The sequence below is a fragment of the Staurois parvus genome, unplaced genomic scaffold, assembly GCF_062004578.1.
Source record: "Staurois parvus isolate SC_StPar_1 unplaced genomic scaffold, SC_StPar_1.0 ptg000181l, whole genome shotgun sequence".
Classification (NCBI taxonomy): Eukaryota; Metazoa; Chordata; class Amphibia; order Anura; family Ranidae; genus Staurois; species Staurois parvus.
Window position 1 is genome coordinate 248,609 of NW_028317977.1, and position 21,485 is coordinate 270,093.

The 21,485-nt window shown below is 41.7% G+C and overlaps 1 protein-coding gene across 1 annotated transcript in view; it reads right to left on the minus strand.

The window, feature by feature from the left end:
* The window catches only part of STAG2 (STAG2 cohesin complex component), a 163,688-nt gene extending 142,995 nt beyond the window's left edge, over window positions 1-20,693 (minus strand). Inside the window, exon 1 of the mRNA XM_089677198.1 lies at window positions 20,469-20,693. The gene's annotated coding sequence lies outside the window, so the exon portion shown is untranslated. The remainder of the gene's footprint in view (window positions 1-20,468) is intronic.
* Window positions 20,694-21,485: the final 792 nt, after the last annotated feature.

Genomic DNA, 21,485 nt, shown 5'->3' on the forward strand with positions numbered 1-21,485 from the left:
GCCACACTTGCGGTGCAATTTATTGTTAATGACACCTTAAAAGAGGCAAGCAAATGCACATTTTTAGCTGTGTCCAACTAGCCAAAATGAGTGTTTAAGCTTAAAGCCCAAAACAGGTATATGAGCTACTTTGCAACATTTGTCACGCCTAGGGCAGCCCTATGCACATAACGTGAAAACATGCATTCACACGACAATAGCTGTGAATGTAGAGTTCTCAAGCATAATCAAACCTATAGTTTATGAATTGAAGTACTGATGGGGTTGCAACAAGAAAAACCACAGCGCCTTCACTGGCGTAATAATGACATCATTCCACCAAAGTAATTGAAAAAATGTACAGAATGTGATATCACACAATATATTCGTGAAACCAAATGCCAATGAGTACTTGGTTTCACTGCCCTTGACACCTCACTGTGGGCTACTCAAAATAGAAATTAACTTTGATTGTGTGCTGGCTAGCCTCTCTGCTGTTTTGGACACTGCACCCTCACTTTCGGTAGAAGTTTTTTGTCAGCCAGTCACTGTCACTTGAGGAGGCAGGGAGATTAGTTTCAGATTGTCTTGTGGATGTTGTCCTTCTTTGATTCCTTGTATAGCTGTCCCTGGTAAGCCCGGAATAAACTCCTCCCTGCTGAAAGTCTTTGCGGGCCAGCTATGAACTGTGTCCAGCATGAGATCGCCAGTGTGCATATGCAGTCTGGTTTCTGTGCATGAGTAGATGATATCTATGACTGTCTTTATGATCCCCAGGCTGGAGGCTACGTTTGGGTCAGTCATGACACTTTATTGTAAGTCCACTGCTACCATACTGCAAGTTATTTACCATCTGGAGGTGATCCTTAAGGGGACAGTACAAAGTTTGAAATGTTATTCTTATTTACACATGGATAATTATTTTCACTACAATTCTTTGCAATTTTATTTTTACATTTATTTTGGTGGGATGATGGCATGACAATGAGGGCGAAAAAAAAAAGGGGGGGGCTATGGTTGCTATGGTATGCAATTTTCTATATAGGTTGTGTTAACGTCGCCCTGAAAAGTACCAGAAACCTACCTAATCTCTTGTGCTTCTGACTTAATATGCGTGAAACGTAGTGCACATATATTGAAAAGCATTCGTAGCATGTGCCAAAAATCAAACAGTGATTTCACACAGGAGTGTGTCAGTTTCTGCACCCTATAAAACTAATATCTGTGCCACAATGTGGCGTACATACTATTCATGGATATCCATATTGGGCTAACTGTCTGATAGTGGTGCTCTGAAATAAAAAAGTCTGGTGCCGAAACCGAAACCAAAATTGAAGGATGCACTTGGCCGAAAACGTCAGTTTTTTAAAATGTTCTTTTTTTTTCATTAATCAGGCTGGCATTTTTTGGATGAAAGTCTATGGGACACGACTTTGCATCAAAGTCTATGGGACGTGACTTTGCATGAGAGTTGCCTTGACACGATTCTTTTATAATAAAAACGCTATTATCGACACCTTTTTTTCTATCAGCAAAATGTTGATAACACTATTTTCGGCCAATACATTTCAGCTGCCGATATATTGGTGCATCCCTACTGTATGATAAGCATCTGAATAGACATTTTCCAGAATAATGAGCCTGGAAAACATGCCTTCTCCATTCATACCTAGCTGAGCAGAGGGAAGAAGACAGCTGGCAGGTCTTGATCATAGGGGAGAGAGGAGAAGCAGCAATATAGTGAGATTCTATAGCGTTTTGTATCGTTCAGTGCAGAATGACAGCACGTCAAGAGTGCATCATCCCGGTGCAATGTGTGTCTAATAAAACAGACACCACAAAAAATACAATGGAAAAAAAAAATCAGTACAAAAATATACACTAAAGTCAACGTTAGGGCACACACAAGCAACAAATTACCAACATTTTGGTAAAATATAAAAGATGAGGTTGAGCCACGTAAATAGATACCCAACATGTCAAAGTTTAAAATTGCATGTGCCTATGAAACGGCACACTTTAGAACTCTATATTTTCCATAGGTGAAAGATATAATAGCCCATACAGGCAGGGGCGGACTGACCATTTGGAAACATGGGCACTGCCCAAGGGCCCGGGGTCAGTAGGGGGCCCCATGAGATGCCCCTGGTACCTTTTTCATAGGCTTTTTTGAGTTTGGGCAAGGACACAGGGGCCCCATGATCCCCTATTGCCCGGGGGCCCCATTAGTTGTCAGTCCGCCCCTGCCTACAGGGCATCTATCTAAAGTTAACAGTAAAAAATGGGTCTAGAATCATTCCGCCCACTCCTGCATGCACACTGATCTTATAACATGTGTAGCACAATCAATGTTTTCATGCACAGGCACCACCGATGCATGCATTTGTGTTAGTTTCTGTATGTAAATGTGGATGTGGGGCACGGGGCTCAAAAACGTTTGGGAGATTTTAAGTGCCTTGTGTGTAGATTTGTTTTCGTTTCTTTTCACACTGTCCGGAACTTTTTCTGAACTTTTCTTCAACACATATGGGACAAAAATGCCCATACAAAATGCATTTTTAGTGACAGGTTCTCTTCAACGAGACATCAGGGGTCTAACAGGAAGGGCAAATCTCCTTCCCCTCTACCCGGTTGCACCCACCATGCTGGTCTCCAATCCAGTGATTGACATGCAAAGCCCGGGAAACGTGGCAGAGGCACATTGTGGGAAATTAAACCCGCATAACTGTGTGTGCAGCTGCCGAATCACTTCCATCTGACAGCCAACAGTCAGCTTGTCACATTCCAGACTTTGTAAAACTCCCCAAAGCCATATTTTCTATGGCGGTGGCAGTAAAAGGGTTAAAGCAGCAACATATAAATAAAAGGAGATATCTGGATCTGGAAGGTATAAAGTTGATTTTGCTTCCTTGATGAAGCTAGAAATCTGGTTGTTTACATGACAGCACTGGTAGCCTGCCAAATACTGTTCTCATAGAAAAAAAGCAGTGCTTGTGTTGTGAACTTTAACGTGTTACTAAACTCATTACCCTGCATTCACTATATCTGGTCTCCCACAGTACAAAGAACATGGAAATGCAATTATTTTAGTAAATATAAACCGCTAAATACCTTTTCTCATCAGCAGTTAGAGCAGTCTTGTGACTTCAGCAGAGCACTGGTTAAAGTTTGTAGGAGGAGTTTTCTTCCTGTTCTAGGAGGATGTGAAAGTCCTGAGCATCTGTCTGGACAGCACTGACTTGCCCTGTGCTGATCACATGCACTCCCCCAAGAAAAAAAAAAAAAACCCTATCTAGCAATACACACCAAACTAAGCATGTGCAGAGTAACTAGGGATTCAGTCTGTATTAGGTGGTCATTTCAACAAGAGGAGAGGCAGAGAAGACAGGATCAAACAGCCTTTTTACACAATGCAGAGGATTAACCCCTTAGGTTCCACATTGAGTATAACAAGCATGCTTTACTGCATATACAGACAAACTGTACTGTTGTGGGTTTAGTAGCACTCTGTAAAAAAAACTAAGGTAATAGCGTTTTAGGAGCGTTAGCGTTTTATTAGTGTTTTTACAGTACATGTAAAATAAATAAAAGCTAGAAAAAAAAGCTGTTAAAAGCGTTTTAGCAGAGTTTAGCATTTTTTTCTACAGGAAAATGCTAAAAAAAAAACGCTACATAAAAAAAAAAAAAAAAAACAACATTTTTGCTGCTAGACGCTGAAGCTCATAAAATGTTAATACCAGTGTGCATGGAAACATAGGATAACACTATTTAGCTTCTAGGAGCAGAACAAAAATGCTAACAGTTTCTATGAACTTAAAAAACTGCTAGTGTGAACAGAGCCATAGGATAATGTTAATCCTAAGTGTTCATACACACTGTGTAAGGCTATTAGCATTTTTGGAGCTTCAGCGTCTAGGAGCAGAAAAAAAAAAATATTTTTGAAAAGTTCTCTCCTCTGATCTTTCTTGTCATATTGCCCACTGGCTGTGATGCCCAACTCTAGGTATGTGGGTGCCCCCTATGCTTGTCAGGATCTATGGAGTCCCGCTCAACTCAACAATAAATTTGTGCTTCCATTTAGAACTGCAATCTTATGTGCAGATGTGTCTGAGGGACACTGAGCCAAACTGTGGAGGAGGAGACAGTGGCTGATACGGACCTCCGGAGCATTAGAAGATCAGCACTGTAGGTGAGGTGTACATGGGGGCAGATGACTGATGATTTCTGCAATAAGCACCAAACACCAGAAAATGGGACATCGTGGGGCCCATTGTTGGTAACTAGTATTTAAAAATTTATTTTTCACTAAACTTCAGCTTTAAATTTTATATATATATATATATATATATATATATATATATATATATATGTGCACACATACAATTGCACGATCATGCAACACTTTATCCATATAAAATTTTTATGAAAATAGGTCATTTTTCTTTCACTGACGTGTGTTGATGAGGCTTCACAATAGGCCGCACCGAGATGCAGCAATGATGGTCACTGATAGGAAGCACTGATGTGCGGGGTTTGCTGAGGGCACTGACTGGCAGCATTGATGGGTGGCACTGCTGCGCACTGATCATCAGTGCCGATCTGCTATGTGACAGCTGCCGGTTATCGGCAGTACTTTCCTCACGCTGTCAGTGCTGCCAATAACCAACAACTGTATTTACTTCGTGATCTGCTGTGTCATAGGACACAGCTGATCATGTGGTAAAAGGCCGCTGTGATTGGCCTTTTACCTCATCACGTGATCAGCTGCGTTCGTAGGACATATCTATCACGGAGATGGCTGGGTGTGCACCGCTGGGGGAGGGCGCGTTCTGAGAGGACGTCATATGATGCCCTCCCAGAACTGGACAACCGCGCTGTAACCGTCATTTGGCTATAGCGTGGTTGGCAAGTGGTTAGAAAGTGTTACTAAACCCAGGACCCAGCATTCACTATATATGGTCTCCCACAGTACATAGAACATGAAAATGCAATTACTTTAGTAAATATAAACTGCTAAATACCTTTTCTCATCAGCAATATATAGTAGTCTTGTGACTTCAGCAGAGAATGGGTAAAGCTTGTAGTTTTCTCTTTCTGCTCTAGGAGGATGCAAAACCCCTGACCTCTGTCTGCACAGTGCTGATTGGCCCTGTGCTGAGCATATGCACTCTCCCAAGAAAAAAAAAAAAAACCTCTCTAGCAATACACACTAAACTGAGCATGTACATAAGGGCTACAGGTTCCGTCTCTCTCATCAGTGTGGACATTTCAACAAGAGGGGCACAAAAGTCAGGATCAAACCGCCTTTTTACACAATGCATAGGATTAACCCCTTAGGTTCCACAGCGAGTATAACAAGCATGTTTCACTGCATATACACACTGATTTTACTGTTGTGGGTCTAGTAACATTTTAATTTACTTACTTTTCTTGTGTTCACTTCCTGGTTTCCCTAAAAGCACTATTGACATAATCACTGCCACACTGAGGCCCCCTGAAAAGGCAATATTATCAGTGCCATCAGGAAGACCTCGTACCTAATCTTGAAGATCTAGCATTATTGTTGCACTGCGCATGCACAAATCATCATGTGACCCATCTCACACATGTGCCATATAACATTACATCTATCGGTTTGCAAAAAGAAAGAAAGAAATGCCTTTATCACGAGGTCCCTGTGGGAAGGCTCTCTTTAAGCTGGCAGATGTTATGTACAGCGAATGCAAGAGATGAGCCACATGAGATTACGCACTTAATTTTGCACATACAACAATGACTATATTACAAGCTTGCCTGGATTTGAGCAAGGCACAGGCAGCAGAGAGGTAAAAAGGTCTAAACAGAAAGAGGCAGCATGGAGGAAAGCAAGTGTACTTTATATGAAGTAGAACTAAAAGACCAGCATTTTTTTTAAATTTTGTATAGAGTAAGGAAGGGTTATAACCCCTGCCAGAAGTTTTTTGCCATCTGTGCCCCATTGGGGAGATTTCCATTGTGCCATGGCCAAAACAGGAAGGGAGACAATCTCTACAAAAAAAGGGAATTCCAGGGTGTCACCAGATCCACTGTCCCCACTGGAAGACTTCCCCTCTACTACTGTTCTGGTGTACACCCAAAATTTGGGATTTTTTTTTTTACTTTTTCTTTCAATAATGGCAAACAGAACAAAAACAAAGAGTGAATCTCCCTAACAAGGGCACAGCAGGAAATAAAAACTGACAGGTGTTCTAATCCCTCTCCACTCTATTCAAAGCTGAAAAAAAAGGATTTAGTTATACTTTAAGTTTTAGGCCTCGTGCACACTGAACGTTTAAAATAAAAAAAAAACCCTCTTCTAAAAGCTGTCCTCCAGGCAGCAGTGTTTTTGCAGAAATAACACCTGATGCTTGTAAAAGTATCTATAAATATAATTCTCAAATAAATTCTAACAAAAAGAAATATATACATCAAAAAAGGATAACGTGATAATCTGCAAAAAAAATATATAAATGTGTAAACGAAAAATAAAACATCACACATTGAAGAAAATGGTGAGACAATGTACATGCATCCCTTAAAAAGGGGGAAAAAAGTGACATAAATCACAAATAAACAAAGTGATAAGTAAATGGCAAAAAATATGCCTGAAACAGTGCCATGACCAGAAAACTCACAACTGGTGTGAATAATATACAGTGAGACTGTCAGGATAAAAACTTGACTCAAACAAAACTTTCAGACCGCACAAAGTCCTTCCACATAAATGTGTTACAAAATGTGACAAGTGACCAAAATAAACAATATAAGACTCATTTGATCAAATCCCTAATTGGGACTTTTTATGTGTTTTTGTTCACACAAATAAGTGTCACGACAATATATCACAATGAGCTGCAAAAAATAATAAAAAACATAAAAAACCTCTACTAGCCACGTATTGCCACTAAATAGTATAATAATGAGCAACAAATGTCTCCATGTGAACTGTTCAAAGTGAAAAAATTCCACGGTGATACAGGTGAAACAAATTGGGATCTGTCACCGGCTGGATTGCCCCCTCACCTTCATGCAGCGACCCCAAAGGGCCAATAAGCCTCCTCAATATAAGATACAGCAATACGGCCAATCAGCATAAACAATCCGGTTTAGCAGTAGTGGTGGTATCCCCCTTATGGAACAATAGGTATGACCAATCCTGATATCCAAACTTTTTTTTAGGCAGGATGATAAAATCAGCCAACTCACATCTACGTCAAGAGGGCTTCTTAAAAATGATGGGGACATTTTATTTTACCTTGCTGAGCAAAAGCTGTTGTCAACATCCTGTGTAGCTAGGCAACAGCCAAGTACAGGTGGCAGTAAAATCCAGCTGAGCAACAAGACAGAAGGGAAGGTATAGATAAGAGACGTGGCAGAGTAATGACATGGTATTGATGAGGATGAAGCTATGTAAACCCCACCAGCACTTGATGCTCATCGCAACCTAAGGCAAGTAGATCTGGAGTGGGGACATCCAGGCTGGCTGCATTAAATTACAAAGGAGCAGTAAGCTGCTCAGTCATCTTGCAGGTTGTGATGACTTGTCCCTTTCAAAGAAAATAGGTGTCCGTAATATCTATGGATGAAAAGATATCTGTGACATGTGTACAGTACTCCATCACTGATTTAGGGCTCAGTTACACTAGCAGCAACCCTTGCTGCCACTCCAAATAATCTGATGTAGATCACTTTTCATGGAGTGGTGGACAGGCAGTGTGGAGGAAATATGTGATATCCTTACCACCTGTTTTAACCCCAAAAAGCCTACACTACCATGCAAAAACCCATTGTATTGCCTAAGGGATAAGCGAAAAAAAAAAACAATTCCTCCATTCACACTTTACAGTGTGGGTTGACTAATCTTCTGCTGTGGCCAATGTACTTTGACAGTCAGCTCCACTGGCTGTCAAAATACCCTAACAGCAGCAGCATTTGACCAGATGGAGCCACTTTTCAGTCAATTTTCTGCCAGGCTCCTTTGATTTTTCAAACAAAATATGTTGAGCAGGAGGTAGCTGACAGGGCCATCCACTGAGCAAATTTTAGCCAGTTCCCGAAGTACCTCAGAAACCATCCACTATGCAGTGTCAAGCCAGTCATACATGGATCAAAATTCAGCCAGTTCAGCAGGGGTATACGGTTTCTCAGGTGAAGACCTTAGAGTAGGTTTACCTACTTTATCCTTGTGAGCAAGACCATCTAGTGAAACATGTTTAGGGAGTTTTTGGGGTGGAGACTATATGTATGCAGTTACTATATTGTCAGCAGACTAAAGTATCACGAATGAGCAAATTACAGAATGTGACTCTTCATGCTATATTTTCATGTTGAATCACAGAGGTCATGTGAGTGAGAACTTCGTCCTACCCCCGGGTGTGCACACCCACTTAAGAGCCGGCTGACACATATGCTAATTGGATGCATTTTGAACTGCATCCAATTTGCATGACATGCGAAAGAACATTGCTTTCTTCTGTGTTCCTTTACATATGTCCTGTGCACAGTGGGAGTGTGGATTCAGTGCTAATTGAAAAAGAGAGTCCTGTTTTCTGAGCAGTGCAGTCCAACTCAGGTGCGAATTCAGGCCCATTGACCTCTATGGGAACGCATCTGAATCGCACATGTCTTTTGTGAACAGGATAAAATCCTGACCTGATCCTGATGTAAACCTGACCTGAACACACTGAACAACCACTTTTTCAATTAGCAGTGAAAATGGAGCTTCAATTCGCACCACACGTGTGAATAGACATAGAATACGGAGGCTGGACAAAAAGGGGTTAAAGAGGAACTTCACACTCTCGTTCAACACTATTTTTAATCCATATGCTGCTAGCATTAGTAAATAGATAGGAAAGTATATCCTATTTACTTGTTTTAAATACTTTTTTTTTTTTTTTTATATGTCTTCAGTTACTTACAGATTTCCATGCCTAAGCAAATTATGTCATACATCCCAGGAGTCTTCAGGAAAGCAGGAGCTTTCTTAGTTAAGCACACCCTCCTGTCTACAGGCCAGAGCTAAGGGCAAGTAGATTCCAGGAAGTAAATGTTACATGAATCATCTGCCCTTACTCAATATGGCCACAACCAGAAATAGGGGGTGTTTTTCAAAGTGATTCCTTAGCAAAATAAAGCATGGAGACATGAATGGATGGCCAGGTTTGCTTTGAATACTAAAAGTGAAATAAATTGTGTTTTTGGTGCTCATATGCAGCGTAATCCCACTTTAAGAATCAAAGCGAAGCTTAACTCCTTGATGCCGAGCACACTTAATATGCGGCCTCTCGACAGCTGGGCCTTGGTGCTGAAGGGCCGCATATCTGCGTACCCAATGTAAACAACAGATGTGCTGAGAGCACACACCCTGCGTGCCCCCTGCACATTTACCGGCACCTCACAGAAAGGTCCCGCTTGACACTTGCTGTTGGGAGCTTTCCGATCATGTGACCGCTGTGACAGCCAATCATGGTGGTCACATGAACCTAACTCCTGCCCCGCCTCCTGGCGTCAGAAACCTCTTAAAGGGACAAGAGGCGCTAGAGCCAAGAGGTTAAATATGTTTTTTAAATAAAAAGGCAAATTCATTGTTTTGTAATTGTTTATAATGCAATCATGTGACTGTCTCCAGCTGACTGCAATTTCAAACATTGTTGAGCAGCGTTATTTAAGGAAAACAGGTAGTCATGTGAAAAGGTCAAGGCAACGTCTGTAAATTTAACTTAAACTTATTTGAAAAGGCAAACAGACATTTATTCAATAAAATCATCTTTATCTGTAGCAACTTTTAACTGAAGGTAACATAACACTGATATGGAGTATTCAAGCTCAGTCTTAATTCACAAAAAAGCAAATCTGTTACATGGAAAAGTGAATGTTTATATAATGCTTTATTGCAGTGCAAGTTAGGCTGGTTATAAACCAGTAGAAGCTCGTTAAATTGGAAGGAGCAGAATGAAGTTTCTCTTGAATGTACAAACTTCTAACTTTGTGTGTGGTTTTCGTTTGGCAACGACAGTTCATTCTACTGAATTTCTATAAGTGTAACTAGCTTTATATCCTCAAAATGTGACTGATGTATCTGAGCAGCAATGTTAATTACATGATGAGAAAAATCGGACGAATAAAACGGTTTCCAGAACAATCATCCAGTAATCTGACCGTTAGTACAGTATTCAGCCATAAAAAAAAAAATTGAGTCACCAGCACCACACATGCTCGGAAACAAAAGAATACATTACAATACTATACATCATTACAGGAATCTGTATTCTGTCCTGTGTGATTTTTCATATCTCTAGTAACCGGTTCATTTCCGACAGGAAACTAGCATGCAAAAAAAAAAAAAAAAACACAACACAAGCGTTCATCCGATATGGTCACTGTGCGTTCTACGCCTATACATTAACTTTTTTTTCTGGTTGAACAAAACAACACAAAAAAAAAGGATCCGATTACCTCAACCACACATTCACGGTGGATGGGGAAGCTATTGTTTTCCGAACTCAGGAAGACTTCTCCATTGTTGGAATACACTGATCTACAATCAGCAGCACTGATTGACCATGAAAACCCAACAGGCTGGTTGTACAGAAATGGATTGGTAGACAGTCTTCCATACAACCAGGGTGCCCATACAAGGACTGAAATTCAGCCAGTCACCCTGCTGAACTGGCTGAATTACAATCCATTTGGGCATGATGACTGTACCCAAGTCTATCAAAGTCAACGTGGGTACAAACCAGCCTGTTGGGTTTTTTTTTTTGTACATGTAATCATGTTCTGCTGACAGGGAAGGCTCCTCAGCAGTAGAATACAATAGGATTGCGGAAGGGGATTCCCCCATCAACACTGACTGTGTGTCTAGCAATACACAGAGGGAAGGGTGAGGCCACACCTATAACTGTGCTTATATAACTCCTAAGCAGCGGTGTCACCAAGCACCATTAAATGTGGCGTCATAGTTCTGTTTACTGTAGAAAAATTACAAATCTCATTCTATTCTCTTACTGACAAATACTACAAAAGTAGTAACTCCACTACAAAGATAGTTATCATCAGGCACCAATTACATTTCTGGCCAGAGTTCAGCTTTAGCCACTTGCCTACCAGCACCATTTATAGAAGGATTTTAATCACACTCAGCTGTTACAGCAATTGGGTGCATTTCCACATTCAGCCAAGCTGTTGGATTTCAGGTGGTTGAATTTTGAATGATTATTTTTTTAGAAAATTTGAAATTTTGTGCGTTTTGTAATACAATGGTGCCAACATTGATTTGCAAATTCGACCAACCAAGCCTTCAATCTCACCTCATGCTGCTACAGAAAATAATTTATGTAGCTGGGAAACTTCTTTTCCTTCCAGATCACAGCTCATGCTTATTTTCGATTATATTTCTCCAATCAATGATTAGAAATTTGTTAATTTATCAAAAAATTTCCAACATGCCCGATCACTCAAATTTGATGGCCGCACGAGAATCGGCAGATTCTGCAGGCCCACTAATGGTTCGAAATTCTAATGAAAATTCTTAACGTGGAGCTCCAGTCACAACAGAAAAAAATAAAAGTCATCAACTACAAAAACTGTAGCTGCACACTTTTAAAAAATAGACACTTACCTGTCCCTTGATCCAGCGATGTCCTCACCACAGCCAATTTCACTGGCCGCCCTTTCACCCCGGCATCTTCAGTGTGGGCAACAGCTGACATCACAGCGGGGTGTCCACTGCGCATGCAGCACTATGCTTTCTGAATGGTCTCAGTCTTCTGGGACCTGTCATGTGTCCCAGAAGACTAAGGGGAGGGAGGTTGGGGGAGAAAAACTACCGCTTCCGATCGCCTTACAGCGGAAGTGGATACCTGTCAATGCTTGATGTAAGGGGGGCACTCTGATGGGAACGCCTGATGTTACAGGGACACTCTGATGGGAACGCCTGATGTAAAGGGGCAATCTGAAGGTAGCAACTGATTTATGGGGGAAGCCTGATGGTGGCACCCAATGTCATAAATTACTCTGGAGGGGGAACCTGATGCAAGGGAGAACACTAATGGGGACATTTATTTTCGGACCTTGGCAAGAAGATTTTAGTGACCGGACCTCCTGGAATTTTAATTTAATACCCCTGCTCTAGGCCTTTTTGGAGTTTCTACAGCAGCTACTTTTACTCGTCGAGGCAACAATGTTAGAACTGATACAAAGAGGAAGAAAATTAGTTTGATAATGTCAGGTTACAGGAGCACTGAAGGTTATAACTATGGCTTGTCAACTGAGAGCAAATTATTAATAAAGTAGATTAAGAGGACAGAACAATCAACCACTGGATGTAGGGAAGCACCGAAATTTTGGTGGCCGAAAAACACCCCTTTCGGCCGCAATGAAAAAAAACCGCCGCCCGCCCACTGCCACCACCACTCAGTAGTTCAGCCGTACCTGAGAAACCATTGATCCCGATGCTGGGCACAGAGATGAGTGAAGGAAAGATGGCCGCCACTCTCTATGCCGTTGGAGGACTGGAGCGATGTCACTTCTGGTTCCAGCCTTTTTTCAAAGCACTAGATCAATGCTTTTTTTTGATCCAATGCTTTACATTGTCTTATTGACCCCATATCAACTCCTATCCTCCATAAAGAGGACCTGTCACTAATTATTTATATCACAAGGGATGCTTGCATTCCTTGTGATAAGAATAAAAGTGATTAAAAATTTTTTAAAGGGACAGTGCAAAAAACAAAAAAAAAAACATTAAATACATTTTAATACAAGTGCCCCTTATCCCATTTTGCTCGCACGTAGTGGTGAACGCATATGTAGGCCATGCCCACATATGTAAATGGTGTCCAAACCACACATGTGAGGTATCACCACGAAAGTCAGAGCAAGAGCAATCATTCTCGCACTAGACCTCCTCTAACTTTACACTGCTAACCTGTAGAAATTTTTAAAGCATCGCCCATGGAGATTTTTTTAAGTACCACAGTTTCACACCATTCCACGAGTGTGAGCAATTTTAAAGCGTAACATGTTGGGTATCTATTTACTCGCCATAACATCCTATTTCATATTTTACAAAAAATTAGGGCATATATTGCTTTCTTTAATCAAAGTGTATTTTTTCCAAAAAATATATATTCACTTTTAAAAACTGCGCATTTCGGTTTTTGGCCAAGTGCATTTTGAATTTTTGGTTTCGGCACCAGAATTTTAATTTCGGTGCACCACTAATTGGATGGAATGGTGTCTAAATGGCTACTTGAAGTCAGGGACACACAGAGGGATAATGGTGGCACAGATTTCCTTTTCTGTCCCAGGTTAAAAAAAAATTAAAATTAAAAAAAGACAAGTAGCTTATGAATATATTCTTCCTTTATCCTGCTCTAGATTCTCAAAAAATATGTGGCCCCAACATTTCATTTTCCTGATATAGGCCTGTTGTACCATGTACAAAAAAAAGTATTCTGTTCTCTTTGCATTGCTTTCTTTGTGTGAAATGCCTGGTATTCCTGACAATCCCTCTACTTTCCTATTACAATCGGACCACATTAGGCATAAGAGCATGGCATGGTCAGTTTTCTGGCTGTACTGCAAAGTCAGCCAATTCTCCTCCAATGATCTGAACAGCCACTCACTGGGAAGCAAGCTGGGGATCCCCTCCGCCCACCCAGCCATGTCAATCATTCACAAAAAAAAAAAAAAGTTCTGTGAATGGGAGAACTACAAGTACTGACAGCCTTGGTGGTTGAACGCTTGTAGTGCTCAGTGAAATACCAGGCTTTACCTGCAAAAAGATATGCATTTATTGTTATCTTTAACAAAGGAGAACTTATCACTTCTCCTCTAAAGCAGGCCATAGACGGGCCTGTTTATCGGCCAAATTTTTGGCCGATAAATGAAAAATCGGTTGGTGCCGTTGCTGCCACCAATATCTGGATTTTCCAGCACGACCGATAAAAATAAATGAGAAGATCCGCGAAAAATGGCCAATGGGCTGGCCCCACTAACGGCGTGCATATTGGCCGATATTTCGTGCGGACGAAAATTCGGCCAATAGACGACCCGTCTATGGCCTGCATAACCCTTTAGCTGATAGGTTGGGGGGGGGGGGGGGGGGAGTTTACACACACTCAGAGATCATCCCACACTCAGCATGCCACCACATGTTCAGAAACCATGCAAGATTAAATCAAAAGGGACCATAGTGCAGCAGTAGATTAAATAAAACACTTTATTTGCCTTCGTATTCTGCTGACATTTAGTCGGTTATATGAAGATATAGAGTGCACCACAGAACTCATATATGCATGTTTATGCTCAAGTTTGCTAAGGCGCATAGTCTAAAAGGGCAAAGTGTGGTGCACATATCATGGGTGGAACACACTTTTGGTGATTTGGATACTTATTGAATGGGAGTTTTACTCTATGGAGAGATGTTCAAAATTTAAAGAGATACTATACAGTTAGTGTTTTTCTTTTTGATGTGTTTCACCAAATGAGATCAACTCACCAAGGATACTGGAGAATCATATGTATTGAAGCAAGGATTCCTAGAATTGAGAATAAGGGTAGATATTGAATGAGGTGGATGGCAAGATTCTTTCACACGGTGAAAATATGTTTGGCACACTTTTTATTTTCATCTGAGCACACCAATTTATTTTTAATGATGGTTTACAAATTTTAAAACATACTACACTATATGCAATTTATGTTTTTACACATGATGCAAGAGAAAAACAGTGGGAGCACATTGGCAGTAAAAAGAAGACGCATGTGCAATTACTGAAAGCCTTTATTTCTTCATTATATGGTGAGAGCATAAGAAAAATATAGTTACCCATTTATGGAAGTCTGTTTTGATACATGAACTTTTAAAGAAACTGCAGAGAATATAATAAGCGCTGGCTTATGTGTCCAATTGTATCCATTTACTCGATGAAACCTCATCTTTTATATTTTACAAAAAAAATGGGTAATGTATTACGTTTGTGTGCCTTAAAATTAACTTTAGTTTATTTTTTACTGAAGTTTTGTGTTTCCTAGACCTCTGCGGTAATATCATGAGATATAAAAAATTGCAACTACTACTATTTTGTTTTCTAGGGTGTCTGATTTCAGAAAACATATAATGGTTACAGGGTGTCTGCAATCTTCAGGCCCAACATTATATTTTTAAACGTTCAAAAAAAAAAATAGCTCTGGCAGCAAAAAAGAAGGTTATAGGGAAAGTAGAGACACACACTTTATCAGTCGTACTTTGCCTCAAATATGAAATCAAATGATAACCAAAAAGCACTGCGTGTTGTTGCCAATTTACAAAGTGCTCTACCATTTTACCATCACTTATTCACACAATATACACCGACTGGCCTCTTTATTAGGTACACCTGTTCAACTGCTTGGTAACACCAATTACTAACTAGCCAATCACGTGGCAACAACTCAATGCATCTAGACGTGGTGAAGACAACTTGCTGAAGTTCAAACCGAACATCAGAATGGGGAATAAAGGGGATTTAAGTAACTTTGAATGTGACATGGTTGTTTTGCCAGGTGGGCAGAACTGAGTATTTAAAAAACTGCTGATCTACTGGGATTTTCATGCACAAGCATCTCTAGGGTTTACAGAGAAAGGTCTGAAAAAGAGAAAATATCCAGTAAGTGGGGACAAAAAAGCCTTTTTGATGTCAGAGGTTGAAGGAGAATGGACAGACTGGTTTGAGATGATTAAAAGGCAACAGTAACTCAAATAACCACTCGTTACAACCAAGGAATGCAGAATACCATCTCTTAACGCACAATGCGTCGTACCTTGAATCAGATGAGCAACAGCAGTAGAAGACCACACCAGGTACTATTCCTGTCAGCTAAGAACAGGAAACCAAGACTACACCAAAATTAGACAATAGAAGATTGGAAAAATGTTGCCTGGTCTGACAAGTCTCGATTTCAACTGCAACACTAAGATGGTAGGGTCAGAATTTGGTGTTATCAACATGAAAGCATGGATCCATCCTGTCTTGTATCAGTGTTCAAGCTGGTGATGGTGGTGTAATGGTGAAGGGGATATTTTCTTGGCACACTTTTGGACCCTTAGTACCGACTAAGCATGGTTTAAACCCCACGGCCTACCAGAGTATTGTTGCAGACCATGTCCATACCCATCTTCTGATAGCTCTTACAGCAGGATAATGTACCATGTCACAAAGCTCAAATCATCTCAAACTGGTTTCTTGAACATGACAATGAGTTCACTGTACTCCAATGGCCTCCACAGTCACCAGATCTCAATCCAATAGAGCACCTTTGGGATGTGGTGGAACGGGAGATTTGCATCATGGATGTACAGCTGACAAATCTACCACAACTATGTGATGTTATGTCAATATGGACCAAAATCCCTGAGGAATTTCCAAAACCTTGTTGAATCTATGCTATGAAGAAATAAGGCAGTTCTAAAGACAAAAGGGGGTCCAACCCAGTACAAGCAAAGAGTACCTAATAAAGTGGCTGGTGAATATACATATCTGTTTAGAGCAGACCACAGGCAGTATACCACTGCACTGGAATGATCTCTCTGGGCTTCATCTGAAAGATCTTGGGAAATCAACAAAAATCATCAAATAAACTTTACCAGTTCTGTTTATAAAATGTTTTCACATAAGAGTCACTCATTTTTCTAATGCAACCGGAAAAAAAAGGGTTATTCCAGGGTGAAAGTTGTGACTCTTGGGTGAACACATTTAAAAATAGATCCTGTAAAGTGGATAATCAAAAAAATAAATGAGTTTCACATTAAAATGTATTACAAAATTATCAAATAACATTTGAACAACAAAAGTTTTGTTTATGTAATTCTAATTATGGTGGTTCCCTTGTGCAGCTATAAATCAAACCTAAAATAAGAATGAACAAGGCCTCATGTACACATGAACGCCTCTAGATGTTTAGCTCTCCTGGCTCTCCTTTTTGGTCAAAACATTTCACTCCTGAACGTGATTCTTCTGCGTTCAGGAGAGGAATGTTTAACTGCCCCCTCAACTCTGCTGCTCCTAAATTCTCGTAAAAGCCTATGTGTACACTACACTAGTAAAAAAAAAATTGAAATAAAAAAAAAAAAAAATCCCTCTATTATACAACTTAACCACTTCCCGACCGCCCTATAGCAGATATACTGTTACAGAGCGACACAGAAGCGCAAAATCATGTATATATACGCGATTTCGCATTTCTGGATAAGGGGTGCGTGCCCTACCCGCGCTGCCATTCACCGGGTCATGGCCGGGGATTACTCACTGGCACCCGGTTATTGCCGAGCATCTCCGACGGATAGGAGAATTGTATGTAAACAATATAGTTCTCCGTCAGCTCGTGCACACTGCTTTGGATGGCTGCACACAGCACAGCCATCCAAAAGCAGTGTGATTACAGTGAAGCACAGACACAAGTAAAACAGCATACAGTTAACTCTTTGATCGCCCCTCATGTTAACAAATTCCTACCCAGTGCCATTAGTACACTGTCAGTGCCTGTTTTTTAGCACTGATCACTGTATTGGTGTCACTGGGGATGTCAGTGACACTAAGTCCGTTCCCCCCAGTGTCAGAAGTCCCGCTATAAGTCGCTGATGGGCGCCATGACCAAATTAGATTTTTTTAAAATTTTTACTGGACATATTTAATAGCAAAAATATAGTTTTTTTCTCAAAATTGACGCTTTTTTTATAGCGCAAAAAATAAAAACGTACAGGCGACCAAACACCACAGAAAGAAACCTCAATTCGTGGGTAATAAAAGAACGCAAATTTCAATTGAGTGCAGCATTGCATGACTGCACAATTTCGGTTAAAGTAACGCAGCGCCGTAAACGCGAAGAAAGGCCTGGTCAGGAAGCGGGTTAAAGGGCCTATGTTTTCAAATAAATGAACAAAGCAAAATAGTTCCGATTTAAGAGTAATACAACTATATACCCCAATACTGGTACACTGAGGGTGCAGACCACAACTTTTCTCATGCAAATTATCAGCTACATAAACATTTTACATGTTGCATAAAAAAAAATAAAAATCTTGATGTATACCAATAAACAAAACCATCTTGGTGCAAGACTACAGTTTGTGTGCAAATGTAAATGACCTGTGAACATAGAAAACCAGTAGTAGATTTGGAAAATAAAGCATGACCCACTTTCAATGTCAACATCTTCTGTTTCTTAGTTTTTTTCTTTATGTTATTAATTACAGTCTTTGCCAAACAATTACTCAATGAAATCATAGTACAGCTGTAATATTCCCCTTAGTCATGTTCTACTGGCTATGTATAGAATGCAGCACAACAGGTTAAATGTGTTAACTCGGCAAACATGCGATGCTACAGCAAACCAAAGCAAGTCACACTGGAAGCAGCAGAGCGTTGTATTGAGAGAGAGACAACTTGTTACCACACCCACCCTACATCACCAACAAATGAGAAGCAACAGAACAGGAGGGTGGCAGTGTACAAGCCTTGAAGGCCCCACGGTGGTATGACGCAGTTGGGCTACCTGATCTTCCCCTCCCTCTGACAACATTGTTCTTTTACAAGGAAGACAACATAGCATAAATGGGAGGAGACACTCCAACTTTTATATCCTCGGTTTGATCTTAATATGAGAGCAATACAATTACTAAATGCTATTTACATTCTGCATAGCAGTTGCCTGTAAAGATCAATATTTTAGCAGGGTTATTCCAGTAACACAAACAATGAGGAAAGAAAGTGAATGTAACATTTATGAAAAATTACACATTAAAATAATATACACTTAAAAGTCACTTTTTTTTTTCTTGTTAGACAAATGGAGTACCCTGGGTTTACTAGGCTTTGGATTAATCCCATAACAAAAGGGTGGGATTGGGAGGTAACCCACTATAGAAACAGTAAACATAGAGGTGTGGCATATTAGGGAGGGCGGTACCATGGGGGTATGAATCCCATGACAACCAAGGGAAAGGGCGTCTGAGAATGTAGAAAATCCAATCAACTATACATGTCAAAATAAAACAATATACACCTACAAAGTATATTCTGGAACTAAACAACTAAAAACAAACTGCCAAACACAAGTGGAAATATATGGTAAAGAGTTTCCCAACATCTGGTGCTGTACTGTACAGAGGCTATTCATAGGAAGACAGAAGGATCGCCAACTTTACGGAATACAATATTCTGTGCCAAGTCAGCAGAATAAACCTTCGTCTTTTTAATATTATGTCTTTTATATGGATATAGTTTTTTCTAAAAGGTGTGTCATAAAATCAAACATTCACACACTGACAAGTAACTACATTATGAAGCATATGTTACTTTTCATTCCTGAGCCTCAACTAGCTATGTACATCTGTTTACCCACATGTGTGAAGTGAGAGGACCTGGCATGAACCAAACTGATCATTTAGCTCACACTAGCAGCCCTGTGATTGGAACATGAAATAATCCCACCCAAAGCAGCACATCCTGGATCACACCACCTACAATACTCAGCTTGCCAGTATTTACAGAGCTTGTCATCTGCCCGCCGACTACACTATTAAACGGACGCACCATCGCTCACCTTTCGGGGACATCTTTTAAGCAGCTGTGAATATTTTGGGTCCCCCCCCCTTTAACACCACCAATGACCATTTCTCAAACAGACACAAATAATAATTTCCCCAAAAGTAGAAACTCGGGCATATCACAGGGGGATCCCTCATCTGCCATCAACAAAGATTTCACAGCACAAGTCCCTTTATTTTGGCCATGTGACTGCACTGATCACCTGAGCTGGGACTGTAGAGGAGGGATATGCCCGGCTCCTGGTGTGTGGACTGAGCCCCCAGTGACATGTGATCTCTGACCTTCCACGAGAACACGTTCACAGGAGCAGCCATGACTTATTTGGGAGTCCTGGTCCCAGCTGTGACCGCATGTGACAAACAGGCCGGCGGCGGGGTTCAGCCCAGGTTACACCGCGCACACTGGCGCCAAAACACGGGGCGAAGCTCCGGGCCCTCCCCGGACCACATCCTCCCAGCCTGGGAGCGCGCGGAGCCCGAGCCATGGCCGCGGACACGTGACCTCGGCCGGTTGCTACGGGTTACCGCGGACTTAGTTTGGCGCTCCGACAATCCGGCGGCCCACAGAACACAGAAGGCCGGCCTCCCCGAATCGGGGACAGCGCACTGTGGGGGGAGACAAAAACGGGGAGCCCGGGAGAGCAGGCAGAGCCCAGGAAGAAGAAAAGGCCGCGTCCGTCCTCCCTCCCCCCACCTCTCTCCGCCTCCCTCCCGGCCGCCCGCCCGCCACCGTCGCTTCCCTCAGCCAGGCCCAGGACTCCCACCTACCTCCGAGAACTACGCGGGGAAACCCTGCCCCCCGCCCAACTCCGCTCACAACACAACAAGGCCGCACCGAGGAAACTTCCACCAACGTGTCCGCCATTTTACAACTTACCTCAGCTCCAGCACAGCGCGCCTCCCGGGGGAGGGCCTCGTCCCGCCGGCCGCTACTAATCCCGACAGTGGCCACAGGCGGCGATCCCACAGCGAAGAGTCACCCGGCGACAAGGCCTGCTCTCTCTCCGGGCCCGGGATGACAAATACGAAGCGCTTTGGCGGCGGCGGCTCGGGGTCGGTTGAGTTGTTCGCTCCTCGGCAGCTCGAAGTCGAATGAGGCGCGCAGGCGCCACCTGGCGGCCACAAGGCGGTGTCCGGCTCTCGCTGGGGCGCAGCGCCACCTAATGGGCAGAGCCCTTGTTTTGGTTATTTAACCCTACCGTTGCCGGGCCTCAGTCAACATTCGGGAACCCCTACACTGCCGGACGTGCACGGAATTCCACCCGTGCGAACTAGGCAGTGTCTTTTGTTCTACAGATTGTTGCTGTAGATCCACCTTGCCGTGTTTCTGCTCAGAACGTTGTATATAACATACGATCTTCGCATGGAATCGTTTTAATCCTTTGTTAAGGCTTTTGAAATATAATTGTACAAAGAACGATCTTTCAAAAATGAAGGAAATTTTTCTGGATGTATAAATCTGGCTGGTCGCCTTACCTCTGATCGGGCGATCTGTATGGGATTTACCAACAACTATGTAGTAGGAGGGCCTGCCTGTCTGCCTATAAATGGCATGCAGTGCTGAGACAGGCCCCTGTACTCCATGTTTGTTGGTAGATGACAATGTACAGAACTGGCCATTCTGATGGCACCACGTGTCCATCTATAGATCGCACTCAGTGCATGGCTTTGAACGATCTCTCTATATCTATAATTGGAGGAGTATGGCCAGCTCATCTGCTGTCAGCTGTAGACTTGTACAGTTCAGTAACAGGTGCAGACTGCCCATGTGTGTCCACAGACATCTGAACACTTCACTCTGATCTGCTGAGTTGTAGCATGTCTTCCGTTTGATACATTTCTGGACAATCTGAAATGATACAACTATTGGAGGCTCCTGTGTTCAACTGGCACA